Below are 22,268 nucleotides of genomic sequence, written 5' to 3'. Positions count from 1 at the left end.
TTTGTTTTGTTTTGTTTTGTTTGAGACAGTGTTCCTCTACATAGCCCTGGCTATCCTGGAACTCACAGACTTCGTAGACCAGGTTGGCCTCGAACTCAGAGAGATCTGCCTGCCTCTGTCTCCCGAGTGCTGGGGTTAAAGGTATGCATCACAACTGCCTGGCGTGGTTGCAGGTGAGATACTTGAATGTTAGCAGGGATGGAGAGAGTGCATTTTGAGACTCTAATCCAGTGAGAGAGGAGGGTTAGGTAGAAAGCCACCACCAGTGACCCAGCTAGTTTGGCTTGATTCTCATGCCCTCTAGAGGTAGCCGTGATTAGGAGTTTGGTGAGAATTTCTCCCAGGTCATGTGTCCATATGAAAAGCTCGGTCAGTGTCCTGTCACAGCAACAAGCAACCAAACATGACAGTCTCTTTCTCTTAACTGTCTAGAAGCCCGTTTCCTGAGGTTTCTCCATGATTTTTTTCCAGATTCTTGGGGCATTATTCTTGGTTTAGATTTCATGTCCTCAGGGCCTGCTGCCTTCGCTCATCAGGAACAAAGCTGGCTCTCAGGGTCAATGTCCATTGTGCATTCTTGCCTCATTAAATACCCGCTGTGCTCGTACTTCAACAAGCTGAATTCCCGTGCTCATCTGAGTAATTATTAACCTGCTTCCTTTGCTCAGTGTCCTAAAGGTAGCCATGGCAAGGAAGTCAGCATGCAGCAAGCTGGATTTTGCCCACGGTGTTTATATCTGGTGTCCAAAGGCCTGACAGAGGGCAGATGCTCAGTGCACGGATCATGACCCTGCTGCTAGCAGGCAGCAGTAGCCAGCCCTGGTGAGCAGCAATCTTCATGAATGTTTGCTCTGTTTTCTGAAGCAACTCTAAAAATGCCCCCTGAACGTTGAAACTGATAGGTCAAGGGACATCTATATCAATTGTTTTGAGGCTCAAGGAACGTGGCAGAAGAGGAAGCAGAAAGAAGGTAAGAGCCAGAAGACAGGGAGGGGCGCTGCAGAATGAATTCTTTCCACTATGACACGGATGTTACACTCATGAAACAGCAGTGGTTGTCATTACCTATATCAGACCTGCGCAAGACTGGGCCTGACAGTGTTGACATACATGGGGAGGGGCCCATGAATCCCCACCTTCCCCTGAGCAATTATCAGTAGTTCCTGTTCACCAGAGGAGGGCAGACAGTGTCTTCAGTGGTCTAGCTATTGGTATATTGCTCATGATCTCATAATCTCTCACCCATGTCCATGTAACTAACCATAAGTAACTTAGTCATGAACGCAATAGACCCATCTTAAAGACTAAGGCAGGGAGCAATACAAGAAGACAGCTGGCATGCCCATAAGACAGGTGTGCACATATCACACACTCGCATAAACACGTATATATACACACACACACACATACATGCATACATACATACACACACACACACAAACACACAGGGATGGTTTTTTTTTCTTCTAATATTACTTTGAATTGCTTCTGCAGTTCTAGCAATCAGTAATGAACCAATAGAGGAAATGGTTGTTCAATGAGGAAATGCTTAATTTATCATTAAAGAAAGTTGATTTAAATCATCAAAGGAAACGTCTGGATCATTAGGAACCCTGGAGATTTTCTTTTCTTTTCTTTTTCATTTTGGGCAAAGACGCCTTACTTAGATTTGCAAGGGTGATGTGAATTCTCAACTATTATACAAAAGGGGAAGAATTATTATCGGCACAGACACGTTCTCTGGCAAAGTAATTTTTGTAGGACCTGGGAAAGGATTCTAAAAACTCATTTTTGAGATAACCGGTAATGATTGCCCTGGTGTAATGGCACACAAGAGCCTGAAGAGGGCAGTGCTTGACAAGCAGTTGAGTGCTACCTCTGGCTCTTCCTCAAGAAACTGGGCACTTGAGCTCAGACCGGTTGGGAGACCAGCCTGGGCAGCTCGACCCAGCTTGCTCTAATGTTTGCACAGTGAATCACTCATAGGGAAATGTCTCCAAGGACAAGGGAGAGCGGAGATTCCATCCTGTACCTAGACTCAGCCTGGGACAGTTAACACACAAAAAAGCCATTTTCTGTCCCCTTCAAGACCTGAATTTGGGGATGAAATTGAAGGCTGAATGAAAGGGTCTGATTCACCCCTGAGGCTCTTGTTCCTTCGTTCTGGGGGGGGGGGTGGGAAGTGGCAAAATCTTAACCAGAGAAGGCAGCAGAGCAAAGTGGTCAAAAAGCGCCAGCCCTGGAGGCAGACAGTCTGGAGCCAGCACCTCAACATTTCTGAAGGTAAGGTTCGGCCTTTCCACATCTCAGCTTCCCTGGCTGCCACAGAGAGAAAAGGGTTAGCTGTCCCGAGGATGAAAGGGGCTGGGGCAGGGGAGAGATGGCATTCAGGGCATTTGGCGAGAGCCGAGGAGTAAGGAGTAAGAGCCGCAACAGTGGAGACGATGAGGTTAAGGTGCATGCCATCAGGTCAAGCACGCCTGCTTCAGCTCTCCATTCCCATTCAGTGATGAAGAATGGGAGGTGAGAAATCCACCCACTTCAACGCTGTGTTCCACAAGCGTAGGAAACAGGAACTTCGAGGAGAGCGAGGGAGAATTGGGCACGTGGTCACCGAGCCTAGCTTTCCCGCACTGTTTGCACAACGCCTTCTAGCCTCAGGGTCTGCCCCGTGTTGACTAGAGGGTCTCCTTGTTTGGACTAGTGTGTATGCCTATGTGGCATGACCACCTGCCTCACGTGCAGAAGCGAAGACAGTTCCCACTGCATGTATACTCTGTGAAGTTACAGAGGGCAGGGATCAACTAGTTGAAAAAGCATGCAGAGTTGCAAAAGTTGATCAGAGCTAGACTCCCCCCCCCCATCTCATGTGGGGGAAGGGGAAGGGCAAGGGCGAGTTCAGAGCAGGGCATAGACACAGCTTGGTCAACATGCTTGTCCTTTCACCTGGCAGCTGTCCAGCCCCCAAATAGCCTGTGTCTAGTCCAAAAATAAATCACATCAGAGGGGAAATGAAAGCATGGGCTCTTGGTCTTGGCCTTCTGTAGACATACCAATGCCAGCCTGCCTTTCAGGGGCTGGACAGGGTGGCCTCACCTTCCTCCCTGGGTGGGGGGGGGGCCAACGTCAAGAAGCCACCTGCTAAGTGGCCAGTGGGGTGTATGGTTTCACCCGGCCTTTCCCTTGGAGGGGGTGTGTCTCCTCAGCTCCGTCCACACCACAGCCTCCAGGGGATAAAGGCCTCCTTTTCTGGGTGGACACTCCCTTCTCATGGTGAATGGAAACGCCCTTTTTCAGCAGGCTACTTGCAGCGTCCTGGGAGCCCAGTGTGACTGCAGCGGCTGTCACCACCCCAGAAAGCCGCCCCACAACAGAGACAGAGGTGAGTGCCTGCGCTCCTGCTCCCCACCTTCCACTTGCTCCTCCCCCCTTCCCCTCATCTCCCCACCTCCCCTCTCCCCCGCACCCCCACTCCCAGATCTGGGTCAAAGATAGGCTGGAGTCTTTAAAGATTCCTGCCTCTCATTCAGAGGCGAATTCACCCCCCAGAAAGAACGATACAGGACAAGTTCTTAGCCAGGAAGCAGGAAATTATTCCTACCCAGTGAATTATCTGTGCTCAGATCCAAGAAGAGGTAACCAGGAAATTGTAAACTAGCCAAATCCCATCACCATAAAGTTAATGCTTTCTAAAAGACACAGCATGGAACAGGAAATAAAAGAAATAGCTGAGTCTCCCCTAAGGAGCAAAAAGGAAAACAACAACAACAACAAAAAAAAAAAAACTAAGACTTGCCAGTCTTCCGTTTCTGGCTCCTCCCTGGTGTTTCAGGGTCCTGCAAAATACACTTAGTAGACTCAGTAACTCCTTACTTTAAGAAAAGGAGGCATGAAGCCAAGAGTCTGGGGAGAGTTACTGGGTAAGCAGAGTAGGGAGAAAGAGAAGGGCAGTCTGCATCTTGGTCTAGCCTTCTGCAACCCTGAGCGCACCATTTGAGGATGAGTACAGGGGCCACTATGCCCAACTCATGGGTTCTGTTACTGCAGACACAGGCCACTCTGGGCAATGGTTTGCATATATCCATACTAAGAAGACGTCATCAAAACCCCAACAGGAGCCATGTACTTGCATAAATCTGGATTCTGTCGATGATCACAATCTAAACGGAGAGTGAAGAGACTCGGGCAAAAAGATGGTATATCTCCCCTCATGATGAAAGCCGAGGCTTTGGTACAGTGGCGCTAGGTGGGAAGGTGATGGTATCCTGAGTCCTTCTCTCTCCATCCTTTGCCTTTGGTTCCTGGCCATGCTCTGTTCCCAGAAGGACTTGCCGTGATGGTGGCCGTGTGGCTGCCAACAACTCAGTCCACATCCCACTGACATCCCGCTCCAGCTGGACTTAGGCTTGGGTCTCACAAAACCAATGTGGAAAGGCCTGCATCTATTGCTGCCGTGGGGTGGGGGTGTCATCTTCTCCACCACCACCTGGATTGAGAGTAACAAGCAAGGGTGACTCCCCCAAAGGCAATCAAAGTGTTCATCCCCAGAGAAGGGGGCTGGTTACAGGAGCCAAGACCAACAGTTGCCACTATGTGGCTCTTTCTGCGATGGTAACTTCCGTCTCCCTTCTCCTTTCATTCATCTGCGATACTGATAAGAAGTTTCAGAGGAAGAATAATTATTGGTAGAACAGATCACTAAGAGATGCCTGCCTTGTCATACCCAGAGACCCCTGGCAGTGAAGAAGGAACTAACACCAGAAAGCTGATGCTGGCTCAGGTCTAGACCAGCGCTGTGCCCTGACTACTCTAGGTTGTCACTCACTGCCTGTGCCATACATGTTGCTCTGTCCTCTACTCTCCTTGTCCCCAATCCTCCCTCTGCTCTATTGATGGAATTCATCTTGCCTTGCAACTCCCTCCTCAGAGTATTGCTTTCCTTGTGGCCTTGTCCAACCCTTCCAGACACTTCCGTTGTCTCTCTTCTCTGAACCTGAATGGCATTGTCAGGACTGCTGTTTGTTTATGTATTCTTTAAGAAGTCTGAGGAGCTGGCCGTGGTGGTGCACGCCTTTAATCCCAGCACTTGGGAGGCAGAAGCAGGCGGATCTCTAAGTTTAATGTCAGCTTGGTCTACATAGTGAGTTCCTGGCCAGCCAGGGCTACACAGTGAGACCCTGTCTCAAATCAAACAAACAAAAACTTCATAATGTTTAGTTTCTTTTCCACCTGAATTTTGCAACCTTGGGGAAAAGGTAAGTTTTGTTCCCAGGCCTTTTTCTAGTATCTGCTGCATAACTGGTGTCTAATTAAGTGAGTTCAACTAACTGACCAACAGAACATTGGCCTGCTCATGGGCTTCAATTCTGACTTTAAAGGTAACGTAACTCCAGCGAACATTGGTAAAGCTCGGGGTGCAGGTGGAGCCCCTGTAGCACTATCCCATGAAGTCTCCACAGTGAATCCGCCCACCAGGCACGCCCTACTACTACATCATTTCAAGTGGGGGAGGTTCATGCCCTTGCTCATACAACCAGTGAATGGTGATGTTAGGGTATGCCCCAGGCATGCCTGCCACTTCATTTCTGTTCCATTTAACATAGAGATGCCTCTCAGGGGCATCTCCTGGAGCCTGATTTTAAAGCCCAAGAGACCCAAGGAAGTTGGCAGACTACATAGGACCCTCAGGTGTTTTAAGAAACCTCTCCATTACCTGACTTGTCAGTACCTCTCTACAGGAGGCCTTATTGGATTCGACCCGCTCCAGAGGTCAAGGGGTCATGGACTTCATGGAAGGAGGTACTCTAGGGCTCTGTGGAGAACAAGGCGCTTTACAGAGAAAGGGTGATCATTCCAAGAACTAGTTCAAAGATAGGTTTTAGAATTCAAGCTTGCCCCTCTGGGCACTGGTCACTAGATGTGACCCTGCCCTTTCTCCTGTCCTTGCCCTGCTCAGCATGATCAAGCAGAAAAGGGCTTCAAGAGGTGACCAGATTCTAATCTCAAGGGAAACCACATCTTAATGTCATCATAAATGGTGACTAAAACCATCCACGCTCTCAAGTCCCACGCCATGGGCTCTGAGCTGCAACAGGCGCCTGGGTGCCAACAACACCCTCCATCTGGGAGCACACACTAGCCTATTCATATGGACTTCACCCTCCAAAGAGTAGAGCCCATTGGACTACTACCATTTATCTTCACATTGCCCTGTAAGGGTCACAAGCTGGCATTGCCACCTTCCTTCTAGGGATGACATAACCCCCCTTGGACACTGAGACTGAGTCAAGTCTCAGGATCACCCAGAAGGTTCCAATGGAAAGGAAGCAATCTGAGGGACTTAACATCCAGCTTGCCTGCTTCTACATACAATTATGATGCGGGGACACATACACGCATGCATGCACACAATACATGCATATATAAAAAAAAGTGTGTGCTCTGAGCATCACTTCTCTGAGCGCCTGAATCCTTAGGTTAATACTAAAGACACAGACCTCTGCAGGCTGGAGAGATGGCTCAGGGGTTAAGAGAACTTGCTGCTCTTGCAGAGGACCTGGGTTCAGATCCCAGAACCTATATCAGGTAATTGTAAACCACCTGTAACTCCAGCTCAATGGGATCAGAAGATGTTTTCTGGATTCTGAAGGTACCTACATGCATGTGGTGTGTATATACATACTCAGGCACACATGCATATACATAAAATAATCTAAAACACTGTATATCCTCATAAAAAACATTCACAGCATCATTATTTAGATTATAATACATAGCCCTAAATATTTATCAGCTGGTAGGTGGAGTAAAATGTGGTATATCCCTTACAATAAAACATTCAGCAGTAAAATTTAGAAATAAATTTTGATGCATACTACCACAATATTATTGAAATTTGAAGTTATGCTATGGGGAAAATCATTCAATGTAGATTGAATGATTGTATTCATACAAATGGACAGGAGAGGGAATCTTCAAGACAGAGAGGAGATCTGTGGCTGTCTGAGCCTGACAGGAAGGGAGAAATGTCAGCTGACCACTAAGGGACACGGAGCTTCTTTTGAAGTGACAAAAATGTTCTAAAGTGACTGTGCTTATGGCTCCATAGGTTTGTGACCACGTGATCTGTAGGTCATGTGAGCTATATCTGAATAAAACTGTTAAATTGTTTTAGTTAGGGTTTCAATTTTTATGGGAAAACACCATGACCAAAAGCAACGTGGGGAGGAAAAGGTTAACGTCAGCCTACAGTTCCACATCCCAGTCCCTCACTGAGGAGTCGGGGCTGGAGTCAGGAGTCATGAGCAGAAACCATGGAGGAAAGCTGCTACAGGATTTCTCTCTGTGGCTTGCCTGGACCACTTTCTAAAACAATTCAGGGCCGCCTGCTCAGAGGTAGCACCACCCACACCCAACATTAACTAAAAAAAAAAAAAAAAAAAAAAAAAGTTCTACAGAGTTGTTGACAAACAATCTGAATGATACATTTCCTCAATCAAGGTTCTTCTTCCCAGAGAACTCCAGCTTCTGTCATGTTGTCAAACAAACAAACAAACAAAAAAAAACTCTAAAAAAACAAAACAAAACAAAAACCTAGCCAGCACGGAAATTCAGTGGGATCTTAACCCAGTGATGGGTTTAGTTGAAGGTGTGGTCTATTGTGCTCTGGTAAGTTCAGGTATCCCCCCACAGAGTGTGGGGACAGCCAATGGGGAAGACAATAGATGAGAAAGAGGGTCCAGGGCTAGTCCCGCCTCCCTGCACAGGTCCGGCTAAAGGCTGTGTTGCTTGCATTGCTTTCTTTCTACCTAGATTTCAGACCATGCCTCTATAAACGCTCACTGGCAATTCATCTCATTAACTTCTGCTGTCGTGCTACCAGGGACGTTCCCCTAAGGTCTATCATCTTTTGCATGCAAGCTTCTGGTTCATTTAAATGGTAGACTGGGGATCCAGATAGGTTGGTTTGTTTTGCCAAACAGTAAGGCAGTTCCCAAACCAGGCATTCTTATCTTGAGACTAAATTGGGCTTGGGGCATTTTGATTCTTTCCGAAATTAAGTGTAAAAATGTGTGTGTGAGCAAGCGTGCTTGCTCTTCTGGGGGATGGGGGTCATACTTTCATCAGATTTTTCAAGGGACTTGAGATGGTCTAGATTTCATAGCCTGCTGTGGTCCAGACTTCAGGGCTCTGAGCTCCAGGCTTGCGTCTGAGCCAGCAGTGCAGCCAGGGTGTTCCAGCCACACTTATCACTCCCAGTGACAGACAACTGTGCCAGGTTTGGTTCTCAGTGTTCTCAGTGTGCTAAGGACAGCAGTGGCTCTCATGGCTTCCCCTTGGACCCCTAATGCAGAAGGGTTCTCATCCCTGGCCATCCGGTCAATGGAGCTGATAAACCATGTTAGCTGACCAAACTTGGATTCTTTCTGTCCCAAAGACTTTGAGAAGGTTTAAGTCCAACACAGCAAAAAACAAACTGCAAACCAAAGCTCCATTACAAAAAAGTGCTGGGTCCATTTGGGCAGGCTTGGCACTATGCAATCAGCAGCGTACAAGTAACACATGGAGTGAAGAGGTGAGCATGGGCTGAGCCGAGGGATGTGGTGGGACGCGTGAGCTCGGCTTTGCTCTCGATGCAAAGGAAGGGTACCAGACGGACGATTCGGAACAAAGAGAGATGCAATCTGACTTACCTTTTAGCAGGGTTCTTCTGGACTGACCCATGGGGCTGAAGGCACAAAACCGGGAAGACAAGTTAAAGGGAAGTTACTGAAATCAATAAGCCCAGAAAGAGAGACTGATGCTTGCATGGAGCTAGACCAAAGTCCCCAAATCTCATTCTGTAGCCCAAGCTAGCCTCAAACTCCCTTTCTTCTGCTCCCACCTCCAGACTGCTGGGATTCCAGGCCTGCACTGCCTCACAGGGCTCGGAGGTCTGTGCGTAAACAAAGGAGCAAAGAGCACTGTAAACGGACAGCGAGCTGTTCGCTAAGTGCAACCATAGCCATGGGCACAAAGTCACCTTCTGCCTGAGAGAACCAAGTCCCACACCCCTGGCCATCTTCAGGGAGGACTGATCTGGTGAGGGCCACTTCATATGTTTTGGTACTGTATGTTCTCACCACAAGAGCTTCGGCATATCAAGTGTAATCACACAGGCCGGATTTGGCAGTGCAGGCCTGTAGTTCTCGGCTAGTAGGAAGACAAAGCGGAAAGACTCTCTACACTGAGCTCAAAACCAGCCCAGGGAAACGAGTGGAATTTTGTATCAAAACATGTTAAAGGCCTTAGGTTGGCTCCCCGGCACCACAGACGCTGGATGCAATGGCCTATGCATTTGTAATCCCAGCACTGGGAAGGCATAGATAGGCAGGTGGGTCAGGAGTTCCAGATCATTCTTAGCTTACACAGGAGTCTGAGGCCAGCCTGGGATACAGGAGACCTTGTCTCCAAAGAAAGAAAAAAGAAACTAGAAGAAGCACTGGGGGGTGGGGTCCTAAGGGAGCTGAAGCAACTCACTTGTGCGAGGGGCCCTTTCCAAGTGTCCCGCTTATAGCTGCTGAAAAAAAAATTAGGTGATGCTTTTGGGTAACAGTGAGGCAGGGGCCAGGCACCCCTTTCTGTGAGCCACTGTACCCGGTGTACCCTCCAGCTTCGCTGATGAGTCTGTCCTTGAGGTTGCCTCAGGTAACTGATGCAATTTTTTTGAGAATTGTCTGCTGTGCTTCCCAGTCCACTTGGCAGCTGACTCACCAGGTGGCCAGGATGCCCTTGCTGAGTGGCCCCGGTTGGGCATAATCAGGCGGAAATGCTGGCTGCAGAGCCGCGCTCAGCATCTGATTCCGCCTGTCAGCTGATTAGGATTTGTTGGGCCCTGAACAAGGTCAAAATGAGATTAGGAAGAAAATGCCGTGAGTCTGACAGAGCCTCACGGAGCGGCGTCTCTGATTTGAACAGGATGAAGGGGGGCGGGGGGAGGAGGCTGAGTCCGCTCTGAAATGTCAGCGGTAAGAGTCCAGGAGAAGATGCCAGGGCGGCTGTTCTGCCTGAGAGGAAGAAAGTGTGCTTCCTGGCAACCTTCCAAAGCCTGCCAACCGATGTGGCGTTGGTGTTTCTTTCATGCCACCCGAGTGAGGGTGCTGTTCAGAAGCACTGAACGTGAAACTGGTTGGGGGTGGGGGCAGAAGAGAGGAAGAAAAGAAATGCTGTCCTATACTTTTATGGACCTTCTAAAGCAGTGGCTCTCAATGTGTGGGTAGCGACCCCTTTGGGGGTCAAACAACCCTTTCACATAGTCGCCTAAGACTATTGGAAAACACGGGTATTTATCGTCTGATTCCAAACAGTAACAATATTACAGTTATGAAGTAGTTTATAGTTGGGGGTCACCACAACATGACTTTTAACTGTATTAAAAGGTGGTAGCATTAGTGGCTTACAAAAGGGGGTGCGTGGCCTCTGCCTCATTGAGAACCACTATTCTAGCGCTCTCCCTAAGAGTCTGCAGCCAGTTTCTGTAGAAGCAGCTGCCTGAGTGCTGGCCAAGTCTGGCTCTTAAGATTCAGAAGGATGCCACCTCTGTTAACAGCCCCAGCACTTTAGCCTTAGATAATTCTGGACAAGCCTGCATCTCTGAGGATAACTCCACCAGGATTTTGGTCTGTCCTCAAAGATCCATTGTTTTCTGTCTTCCTCAGGCCACGCCTCCACAGTGGCACATGGTTTCTGCAAAAGGTCTTATTGTGACAGAGGAGGGTTTGAAAGTGGCTGAAGACGTTGGAGAGAAGATATGATTTCTGTTACACACAGAAGGACCCAGAGAATCGTGGGGGCTTAATAAGTGGCTTTCATGGCTATTTTTTCCCCAGACTATTTCCTGGTGCAGGACTCAGGTCTATTCTAAGGCCAGTCTTTCCTCCTGGGTAATCTCACAGTCTCTTCCCACTCCAGATAACAGTTGGGCCAAGAGACATCACTCAGGATTTTAAAAACTCCACGCATACTGTTTCCAAGATAGGTATAGATCCTTTACACATGTTGAAATAAACATATACATTGAGAAATGCTAAATGCAAAAATTAAATGTCATCATTAAGAGAACTATATTATAAATGTTATCTTAAAGAACTGAAGGTCCTCTTCCCGGGATTTGGACCATAATATTGCTAAACACTACAGCACAGAAATTAGCACACGTCAGTCATTAGGGATTGCATTGTGAGGTGTGTGATAGTGCTCACAACTGGATACAATGGAGAAATGAGATAACAGCTTCCACTTGTACCTTCGAGTTGCGCATGCCAGCATGTGCTTAGATACATTTGATTGCCACGGTGCTCTGGAGTTTGCAGGGAGGCTGGAAGTTGGAAATCTTATTGAGGTCCTTAGGAGAGAAGGAGCCTGGAGGAGCTGAGCTGTCCAGGAGTGGCCAAGAACACAGTGTGCTCAGGTTAATGAGTATTAGACTAAACTAGGGAGAGGGAGGGTTAGTCACACAGTGACTCTGGGTGGAACGTTGGGTCTGTGTCTTTTGTTCAGAAAGGGTCTTTGAGTTCATCATTATAATATTCCAAAGATTTTCCACGAGGTGGCTTCATTCTATAGCTGCACAGTTCTCAGATCAGACCCACCCGCACGCTGGCCTGCCCCTGTTCAGACACACACTTACTGCCTTGACATCGTATTGCTTTTCTTTTTTTTTTTTTTTTTTTTTTTTTGGTTTTTCGAGACAGAGTTTCTCTGTGGCTTTGGAGCCTGTCCTGGAACTAGCTCTTGTAGACCAGGCTGGCCTCGAACTCACAGAGATCCGCCTGCCTCTGCCTCCCGTGCGCCACCACCGCCCGGCTTCGTATTGTTTTTCTATTGCTGTGATAAATCACCATGACCAAGGCAACTTATAAAAGGAAGAGATTATTCAGGCTTACAGAGGGATGAGAGCTCATCACCACCATGGCAGGAAAGCATGGTAGCAGGCAGACAGGGCAGCAGCTGGGGCAGCAGGCGGGCAGGGCAGCAGGCAGGCAGGGCAGCAGCTGGGGCAGCAGGCGGGCAGGGCAGCAGGCAGGCAGGGCAGCAGCTGGGGCAGCAGGCAGGGCAGCAGCTGGGGCAGCAGGTGGGCAGGACAGCAGGCAGGCAGGGCAGCAGCTGGGGCAGCAGGTGGGCAGGGCAGCAGGCAGGCAGGGCAGCAGCTGGGACAGCAGGCAGGGCAGCAGCTGGGGCAGCAGGCAGGGTAGCAGCTGGGCAGCAGGCAGGCACAGCAGGCAGGCACGGCAGTAGCTGGGGCAGCAGGTTGAGCACTCACTTCTGAAACCTCAAGCAGGAAGCACAGAGCAAGACAACCAGGGATATGTGGCTTTTGAACCCTCAAAGTCCACCCTTAGCAACATCCTTCCTCCAGCAAGGCCATATTGCCTAAGCCTAAGCAAACAGCACCACCAACAGACAACCAAGTATCCAAATACCAGAGACTATGAGGGCCCTCCCATCCAGACCACCATAAACACCATTTGGGTTAAAAGCTTGTGGCTTCCTGAATCAAACCTACAGAATCCAAAATGTGCACACTGTCATTTCCTGCAAGAATGAACACTTCTTTCTCGGCTTGAGAGACTGAATAAGAAACACCTGGCACCTGCCCTCATCTGAATGAATCTCAAGGGTGCAATTTTCACACGGAAAACTTTGGATTTCAACATGTGACCCATTCTCCTGAATAAGAACATTGCTGGGGCCATGCTCACACACAGCACTGTGCGTGAGGGTAGCTGCACATGGCACCCTCAGTCATGATCTGTTGGGGACCTAGCCAACCTAGATTTCTTCTGCTCTTCCCAGGAAGACGAGGTTTGATATTGTTGTGATGGCGTCCCTCTGTAGGGCTTCTCTGAGAACCAGTCCCCTCTAACAGACCCGTGGTCAGAGCCATGTAATGCCTGAGCCTCTTGCCTCAGCTCTAGGAGCTGAGCTCCTCGGGACTCCTCATTCTGAAGGCCCAGGAATGGCCCCAGATGCCATTCTTTCATTTTTTTCTTGGTCTTTCAGCCAAAAGACCCCCAGCCCCACTGTTAACTCTAACAAGATATCCGACAGAAATGACTTGTGTGAGGAAAGGCTCACAGTGGCTAATGGTTTCAGAGACATTCCAGTCCATCAGTGGTGGGGAAGGCATGGTGACAGGAGGGCAGAGTGGTGGCTGTCACATGGTACGGACCAGGAAGTGGAGAGAGCTAGACCAGAGGCAGGGATAGGTACAATCATCAAAGACCTGCTCCTACTGACCTCATTCTATCGGGCAGGCCCACTTCTTAAAGACTCTGTAGCCTTTAAACTAGTGCCACGAGCTAGAGACCAAGTAAGTGTACAAAACGTGTGAGTTTCAAGTTCAGACTTTGTTCTCCTCCCCCGCCCCCATCCTGCCCTCCCTGGATTCACTACCCCAGAGCGACTGCATTGATCAGGGAGAGAGACCTTGGGGTACACTGCCAGTTCCCTCAGGTCCACGTGCCTCTCTCTATCTGAACCATCAGGTGAGCAGGCTGCAGCCCACACACGCATGAATGCTCACTCATGCCTCCCGGGTTGAAATGCCTGTGGAAGGGAGGTTCTCTTGGTCAATGATCAGCTACAATTAATCATATGATTCCTTTGATCGGTGTCTTCAGAGTCCACCTCATTCCCTACCTTCAAGCCTGCGTCATATGTATCGTAAGACAATCTTCCTTCCTTCCTTCTCTGTGGTATAAGATGACATCTATGGTTCACTGAAGAGGACCCAGGCTCACCTGAGGACCCCCTAATCTAGCCAGGATAGATGGGAACTATGGTGACAAATGCTGGGGACACTCTGATGCCCCTCCCTAGCCCTAACCTGGTGGCCACTCTTTGCCAAGCTCCGCAGAATGCCCTCGATAGGGCTTGGCTCTGGGAACGGTGCTGACATATAGACAGACACTTACACCATGCGTGGGGACCAATGACAGGACAGAAAAGGACTCCCTTTCGCTAGCCGCCCGGTTTTAGAGGAATGTCTTTTAACACTACCAGTTGTTTCCCTGGTGACAGAGGCTTCAAAATAAACAGGATTCTGCTCAGACGGTAATACACTGGGCTCGGGCTTCTGCCCCGAGACAAACCATGCTAAAATAACACCCAAGATAGTTGTTGTCACTACCATCTCTGCAGTCCCCAGGTCTGCTGCAGACGACCGTCAAGAGCTAGGGGCACTTAGAGCTTCATGTGGACTGACGTGGTGGGGCGCGGCTGGGTGGTGGTCTGCAGGCGGGGCCCCTCCGGCTGATGAACAAGGGCCAAAGGCAGACCTAGAGGCCAGCGCTCTCCGCTCCCCCACCCACCTCCCTGCTTCCCACACAGCCCTCTGGGACTGGCATAGTGTCTGGAGGCGGTCCAGCAACCTGATGTGCATGCCACAGCCTGTCTCTCTCCCCACAGAGCTGCAGTAATCCTGAGGTTCGGAGAGCCGGCAGAAGGGACAGTCTCGGCACAGGAACCGTGATACACAGAGCCAAGGCCACCAAGCGAATTCCAACCCCCTTCTGAGCAAGCGGAGTGAGGAGAGCCCCCAGCCTGCCGGTTCTTCAGGTAAGAATTAGGGAGTGCGTTAGAGCCAGAGCTGGGTCTGGCTGTTTTGTTTGAGAATGTCTATAAAGTTAGTAGAAAGGGAAACACGAGGGACAGAGAGGTGTTTTGAACTGTTAGCAGGGAGCCAGCATGCCTGCCAGTGTCTTGGATGGGTTCCCCTATGGCTGGCTTGAACTGGGGTGCAGCCGGCTCTGGAAGAAGGGCCGGCTAAGAGCACAGACATGGAAAAATAGCACTTACAGGTTAGAGTCTGCAAAAGTAATCCTACACCCGGCTGCCCTATCATCATCATTCCTCCAGCGCCAGGCTAAGAAGAGCAGAGGGGGTGGGGAGCATCTGATGGGCAGAAGCCCTGGATGCAGCCTTTGGGAGCTGTGGGAGCTGAAAGCTATGGCCACAGTGGGTCTGGCTGGCACTATCTTGCTGTGTCATGCTCTCCCTACCCAACAGCCTAGAAACTCAGCTGCCTTGGAAAACCTGTGGGAAGTTCAGGTTTCTATCGGCCGTTTCGTAGAGCAGCTGGCGGGTTTCATAGGGTGGATGCTGATGCTCCCGGCCCTGGCACCTGAGCCACTCAGCGTCTCCTAATCCTCTTTCACAGTGGCAGGCTCATCTCGGGACTCCTCCCTCAGACTCCCCAAGGGGCTTGTACAAACCCAAAGTGTGCAAGGCTCCTGGACAGGAGGCCTTGAGACTCTCAGACCGCTAGGTGCTCGTGGAGGAATTTCAGGTATTTAGTCAAGAGCCATTCTACAAAGACCTCACCTCCCACCTCCGTCCCGGGAGCTCCCCATATCTCAGCTGAATGTAAGCCTTTGTGCCTTCTTTCTCTGTTTCTTCTCTTTCTTCCTATCTGTTTTGGTGACCAGGACCTTTGCTTTGCCTTTCTATGGGGATGTCATCAATGGGGGTTTAGCTCCTCATGCTGCAATGCGGGGAAGACAGGCATCCCAAGAGAGGCTTCCCTGCTCCCCTCACTCCCGGTTACTGCCATGGCCTGGCACTGTGGCAAAATGTTGAAAAGGTAGCTCAGCTGGCAAAATGCAATCTTGAAAGCCCGATTTGGGTCTCCAGAAGTCACTATCTTTTGGCCTTGGGGGATTTTGTTGTTGCTATTTTTTTCAGTTGGGTTCAGAGGGTAAATGCTTGAAAGCCCAGTGCCAGGGAGGCAGAGACAGGTAGATCCCTAGGGCATGCCAGCCAGCCAGTCTAGTCCACTCACTGTGCTCCAGGAACCAGAAACCAAACAAGCAAAACCTAAGGTGGCAGCTCTTGAGGGATGACACCTGAGGTTGTCCTCTGGCCTCTGCATGCACATGTACACATGTGTTCCTGGGAGCACACACACACACACACACACACGACTGAGAACAAATGACCTTGCTTTGGGGGTCATGGTATCCAGGAAGAGTGGGCTGCCCTCCTAAGGACTGCTGTCTGTATGAACAGTGTGGCTTGATGGAGCCTCTGATTCACAGCCACAAACTCCACTGAAGGCTTCCAGGGAAAGACCCTCTAAAAGCTGTACGCTGGAAGACAAGTTCAACAGTTTATGCTGAGGAAGCGGGAACACTTTCTCCTGGCTGTCACTGTCTTTTAAAGTATAAACACACAGGTTTGCTGATGAAACACTAGAGGTAATACATGAAGTTAAGCAAGAATGAAGTTTCGTGTTTACATGTCCTTGCCTGGTTCCTTCAAGGATTTGAGAAAGCAGGACATGGTTAAGTGGTCTGAGTCTCAGATGAGTGGCACCACCCATGCCGATGCTCTTTTCGGGAGTGATGGCAGGTGGGCACTCCATTTACGCTAGCAAAGGGATAGCCAACCGGGGAGAGATGCTGAAGCCAGCCTTTCTGAGGATATGCATTTCTGTGGACTCTGAATAAGTAAACACTCAAGGGCCTGCCACCCAGTGTACCAGCTGCCAGGAGGGCAGAGGGTATACCCACTTCTGCCTGTTGTCAAGGCATTGCTTAACTGACACAGCTCCCCTTGGTTTAAGTTGCTAGGACAGGAGACCACAGTCATTCATGCCATGGACATAGCCTGCTTTAAGTAAAGCCATTGTCTATTCACTGTACATAGATTGCAAGTGGGTAAATCTTTATCCTTAAGAAAGGATTCACAAACAGGCAGTTTTTCATCAATGACCAAGGTGTCCCAAAGCAGAGGTGACTGGTCCCAGCTCAGTCAGACAGAGAAGGGAAGGGAGCCACTGAGTATCCAGGTGACAGCAAAGGGTTGGGGAAAAGTTAACCCAAGGCAGAAGGCCGGAGCTGGCTCTAGGGGAGTGGGCTGCAGGGCCAGCAGACAAAGAGGCAGAGGAGGGAATGGCAGCTGGTTTAGTTCCCACATCACAGTGAGACAAAGCATTGTAGGGGCTGGGGAGATGGCTCAGTGGACATACTCACCGCCACACATGCATAGGGACCTGAGTTTGGGTCCCCTCTCCCAGCGCCCATGTAAAGGCGTGGCAGCACACGTCTGTAATCTCAGGGCTCCTGTGTGAGGTGGGAAGCACAAACAGGAGAACCACCAGAAGTCTGAGGGCCAGAGAGTCCACATAGGCACCGAGAACAACAAAGAGAGACCCTGATTTCAAACAAGATGGAAGAGAAGGAAGGGCCAACACCTAAAGTTGTCCTCTGACCTCTACATGCGCACCATAGCAAGTGCAATCCTGCACACTCGCACGGGAATGAACACAACCCCCCCACTCTCTCTCCTCTCCTCTCTTTCTCTCTCCTCTCCTCTCTCTTTCTCCTCTCTCTCTCTCTCTCTCTCTCTCTCTCTCTCACACACACACACACACACACACACACACACGGTGGAGAGCAATTGAAGACACCTAAAGTCAACCTCTGACTTCCATACACATGAATACATATATACTCATGTACCTGCACACACGTGTACATACACATAAACATGTACACAGCACACACACACACACGAGAAAAATGGTGTGACAAGGTGGCTAAATGTATGAGGTCTGCAGTAAGGCAGCCTGAGGGCCAAACTCTGACTCTGCCACTGATTAGTGCTGTGACTGTGACTTGCCCCTCAGCTTCCTCGTTTATAAAAAGGGTAACAAAATGCTAACCTTGCTAAGGGCAAGACCAAATGAGTACCAGCGTTAGTGCACTGCTCAGAGCGCTGAGGAGGCTGGGATGCCCCAAGTGCCACCCTCTGGCACTTTTGCTTTGGCATGGAACTTGTTTGCATTTGCAAAGATCTGGAGACAGAACAGCTATTGTCCTCGTCAACAGTGTTTCTCATCCTTTTTGTATATAGGCACTGGGCTCAGCTTTAAGTCTGCCAACAGCCCAGTGAAGCATGGTCTGGTTCAGATGCAGGACTGAGGTCCAATAGAGGGGCCGCCAAGGGGCAGAGTCAGCCAGGCTCTCCAACAGGTCCGTGCTAACTGGGGAGGCATCCTAAGAGACAGGTGGAATTTAGTAACAGGAATTTAGCAACAGGTAACATCTGAAGACCCTAGAGAATAGGTTAGAATTTGGAAACACTGTTTAGATATGGCCAGACCCTAGCTTGCGTCATGGGCAGAGTCTCAAAGTTGAAGGTTTATATGCAGCTGATTGGCCACATGCACTCCAAAAGAACCGTGAATGTATCCCAACACAAAATTATAAACTCAGCCAGGTGGTAATGGTGCACAACTTTAATCCCAGCACTCAGAAGGCAGAGGCAGGCGGATCTCTGTGAGTTTGAGGTCAGCCTGGTCTACAAGAGCTAGTTCCAGGACAGGCTCCAAAGCTATAGAGAAACCCTGTCTCAAAAAACCAAGATAGATAGATAGATAGATAGATAGATAGATAGATAGATAGATAGATAAAATAAAATTATAAACTCACTTAAAACATTATGAGGAGGGTTTTTTGGGGGGGTTCTTTTTTGTAACGTAATATATGATTCTTGACTATGAACTTTGTGGATGACAGCATCTGCCTCAATGTTCACGGGTTGGGCACACTGACAGCCTTGGGTGACAGGTCCTTTGGAAACCAGACAGGCTGCACAGGCACTGTGGTCCCCAGTTTTCCTGAACCAGGAAGTGGGTGGGACTCAAGAATACAGGAAATGGGGCTAAAAACAGACTCAGGCATGAAGAGATTGCTGAACCAGGACTAAGTTTAGAGTTGCCTGAGCTAAATCTGAGGGTAACATTGGGCAAGCCGCTGTTGTAGATAGGAAGAGTGGATAATCTAAAACAAAGTGTATTAACCTGGCAAGTTTATGGTTAAGGCAAAGATTTGACTTTTCTGAAGAATATATCTATACGTAACCGGCAGAGACTGGGTGTCCACATCACGAGTCGAGACCATTGTTCAAGGAATGCTAGCGGTGCCAACAGGTTGAAAAGGCATACCTACTTCATAGGAGGCTGTGTTGCTATGGAGGGTTTTTCAAGGACATGACAACCCTACCCCTCCAGGAACTGTGCTCTGGTCTATTCCGGCCGGACTTAGTGGTGCAGGACTGCCTGGGCATTTAAAGAGACTATCTCAAAATGAAAATTAGAAAGAAGGGTGGGGTTACAGCTGAGAGGGTCCACCTAGCATGCACAGGCCCTAGGTTTAATCCTTAGCCTTGTAAAGGGAGTGGGGTGGGGAGTCAGATTTCTAAATCCTATGCATAGAAGTGATTCAATGTTTCTTGAGGGACCCAGGATTCTGTATTTCTTCAGGGATGCCCAGATTGATCTTATGCCTGTGGTCGGCAGCCACAATGAGAAAAGCTTGGATCTGGCTACCCACTGTCAGTTCTCCCTCTTTATTAGTAGTAAGGGGAACACAGTTGTACGTGTGGAGTGAGTGACACTTGGCCTCTTTGTCACACTGACTTGCCTGACAGACCTTCCACCTATTATAACAACACTGTTGTGGACACCACCCTGCTCCCATGGTGCTCTTCTCTCATGAATCCTTCACAACAATGCCACAAGGCAGATGCTATTACTGCACGCATCTCACTTATGCAGGAAAAGGGTCACCACCAGGAAACTACAGAGCTGGGATTTGAACTCAGTCACTAGTGGACTAGCAGAGCCCAGATGTATATCTGAGAGGCTGTTCTGTGAGACAGGCTCAGCCCTCCTTTCTCGCTCTTAGGTGGGGTGTCCTCTGGTTCCCATTCTCGTCTTGCCCACCTTTCCCAGGTTCACTTAAGCCCTTCTCCAGAGGAAGGCATGTTCCCACACCCCTCTGATGTCGGATTCCCCTCTGCATGCTGTGAACACCATTGGTTAATAAAGAAGCTGCTTTCCAGCCAATGGCTTAACAGAATATAGCCAGGCTGGAAAAGATATATAGGGACAGCAGGCAGAATAAGGGAGAAGCCATATAGCTGCACTGGAGCCCACTGAAACTTTGACAGTAGGCCACAACCTTGTGGTGGATGAACAGATTAATAGAAATGGATTGGTTTAGATATAAGATTTAGCCAAAAATATGCTTAAGCTTTTGGACAAACAGTATTGCAATTAATATAGTTTCTGTGTGGTTATTTCAAGTCTGAGCAGCCAGGAATGAACAACTGGCCTCTGTCAACACCCCTCTACCCTTGTTGCATTCAATAAGTTAGAAGGGTGAGGAAATGGGTGTGTGGAAGCAGGCATCATGGGTTCAGTTCACATGCTGAAATCATCCCAACCCCTGGAACCTCAGAATGCAACCCTATTTAGAACTAGGGTCTTCTCAGTGATATCCAAGTTACCATGAGGTTGTTGAAATGACTGATGTCCTTATAAAGAAGAGAATTTAGACAGAGAGACATATACAGAGGCAGGAGGGTATGAGGAGACACAGCCTCAAAAGAGAGAAGCCTGGAGCAGAGTCGCTCTCATAGCCCTCAGAAGGAGCCAACCTGAAAAACCTTTCCGTTGTTTCCTCACCCGTTCTGTGGACTCTACCCAGCAGCCCTGGCCAAGTCACACTGCAGGAAGCCATGTTCCTAGTGCTGCCTCTAGGCCCTGACCTTGAGAGGATCTAGGTGAAGCTCAACACACGGTGCCAAGTCGGAGCGACATTAAGATTTCTACTCTGTGCCTTTCTGTTGTCTTAATTGTTGCTCTTGAGAATACTAAAAAGGCCCAAGGCTCAGGAGGGAAGGATAGAAGAGAAGGAGGGAGGAGGGAAGAAGAAGAGGAAAGGAGGCAGGAGGAAGAACTGAAGTGGAGGCTGTGGTAGGGTTTATGAGTGCCGGTAATGATCATGTCAAGTTTGTGCAGCTCACTTGTGGGCGCTTCCTGCGGCCAGGAAGCATGCCAAACTCGGGACTCCAGCAGAGGTGGGAGTCATAGTTCCCTGAGCACGAGAAGCCATAGATGGAGGTGTGGATCTCAATCTCTCCTGAGTCGGCTGTACGGCAGATGGCACAGGTGCCGGAGGAGATGCTGGCTTGGGCCGAGATCTGAAAGGCTATCGAGTGGAGGTGGAGAAGCACAGAGGACTCCGGAAGGTCACATGGTACCAGGAAATGTGGCTACCAAGGAGTCAAAGCCAGGTCTGTGGTTGGAGGACAGGGAAGAGGAGCTGTACAGGAGAAGGGTTAGTGAAGGTTTAAGTCTTGTTCTCGTTTGCTTTTCTGCTGCTGGATAAACAGCAAAAACAATTTGGGATTCCAGCTTATAGCCTGTCTTCAAGGGAGGCCAAAGCAGAAAGTCAAGGCAAGAGCCCGGAGGCAGAAACTGAAGCAGAGAACACAGAGGAAGGATTGCTGACTGGCTGGCAGCCCTGCTTCTGCTCAGCTAGCTTCCTTATACAAGCCAGGACCGCCTGTTACAGGACGAAACTGCCCACAGTGGGGCTGGCCCTCCTCTGTCACTTAGCAGTTGAGAAAATGCCCCCATAGACATGCCACGGGCCAATCTGATGGCAACAGTTCTTCATGTGAGGTCCCTCTTCCCAACTGTGACAAGATGCCAACCACAAACGGCCATCACAGGTGCTTAAGCTGTGACGTCACAGAAAGCCTAACAGTGGTTCTCAGCCTGCCTAACATTACGATCCTTTAATATACATCCTCACGTTGTGGTGACCCCCAACCAGAAAATTACTTCATTGCCACTTTGTAACTGTAATTTTGCTATTGTTAGGAATCGTAATATAAATGTCTGGCATGCAGGATATCTGATATCAGACCCTCCAAGGGATCACAACCCCCCCACCCCTGCCAGGCTGAGAACCCCATCTTAGAGGGTATGACTGTATAAAAAGAAACTCATTTCAGAACAGGGCTAGAGACGCTGGTGTGGGGCAGCAGCCAGGAGCCCTGGATGTCAGCTCCACAATTTCAAGAGGCTACATGAGCCTAAGGGAGGAGAACCGTGTCCCAGCCATGAGGCTCCCTCAGCAGAGGATGTCAAAGCCGACAATTAGGCACAGTGTATCAACTGCTTTTCCTCCTGTTGTAATCGAATATGATAAAAGAAGCAGCTGAAGACCTGGAGGACTTATTTTGGCTGACAGACGAAGTAGAGCCCATCAAAGCAGGGAAGACATGGCTGGTAGGAGGGGCAGGGTATCGGATCACATCACACCTGTAGACAGGAAGCCAAGAGAGACGGGGAGTGGGGTCAGGCTGTAAAACCTCAAGGATCAGAGTTCAAGGCCAGCCTGGGCTAAATAGGGAAAGCCTTTTTAGAAAGA

At 49.3% G+C, this 22,268-nt stretch overlaps 1 protein-coding gene across 8 annotated transcripts in view; it reads left to right on the top strand.

Moving 5' to 3' along the window:
- The first annotated feature begins 787 nt into the window (after window positions 1-787).
- Window positions 788-22,268, top strand: part of Fgf1 (fibroblast growth factor 1) — a 100,429-nt gene continuing 78,948 nt past the window's right edge. The window contains exons 1-3 of one of the 8 annotated variants that reach the window (XM_038329340.1): window positions 788-970; window positions 3,298-3,382; window positions 14,449-14,598. The gene's annotated coding sequence lies outside the window, so the exon portion shown is untranslated. Of the gene's footprint in view, window positions 971-2,166; window positions 2,284-3,297; window positions 3,383-13,552; window positions 13,705-13,725; window positions 14,095-14,448; window positions 14,599-15,199; window positions 15,406-22,268 lie in introns of those variants that run through there. The other 7 variants (XM_038329339.1, XM_038329343.1, XM_038329342.1 and 4 more) reach the window with 7 other exon arrangements.

The sequence above is a fragment of the Arvicola amphibius genome, chromosome 5, assembly GCF_903992535.2.
Source record: "Arvicola amphibius chromosome 5, mArvAmp1.2, whole genome shotgun sequence".
Taxonomy (NCBI): domain Eukaryota; kingdom Metazoa; phylum Chordata; class Mammalia; order Rodentia; family Cricetidae; genus Arvicola; species Arvicola amphibius.
Note: the sequence above shows the minus strand (reverse complement) of the source record. Positions and strands in the feature narration are given on the sequence as shown.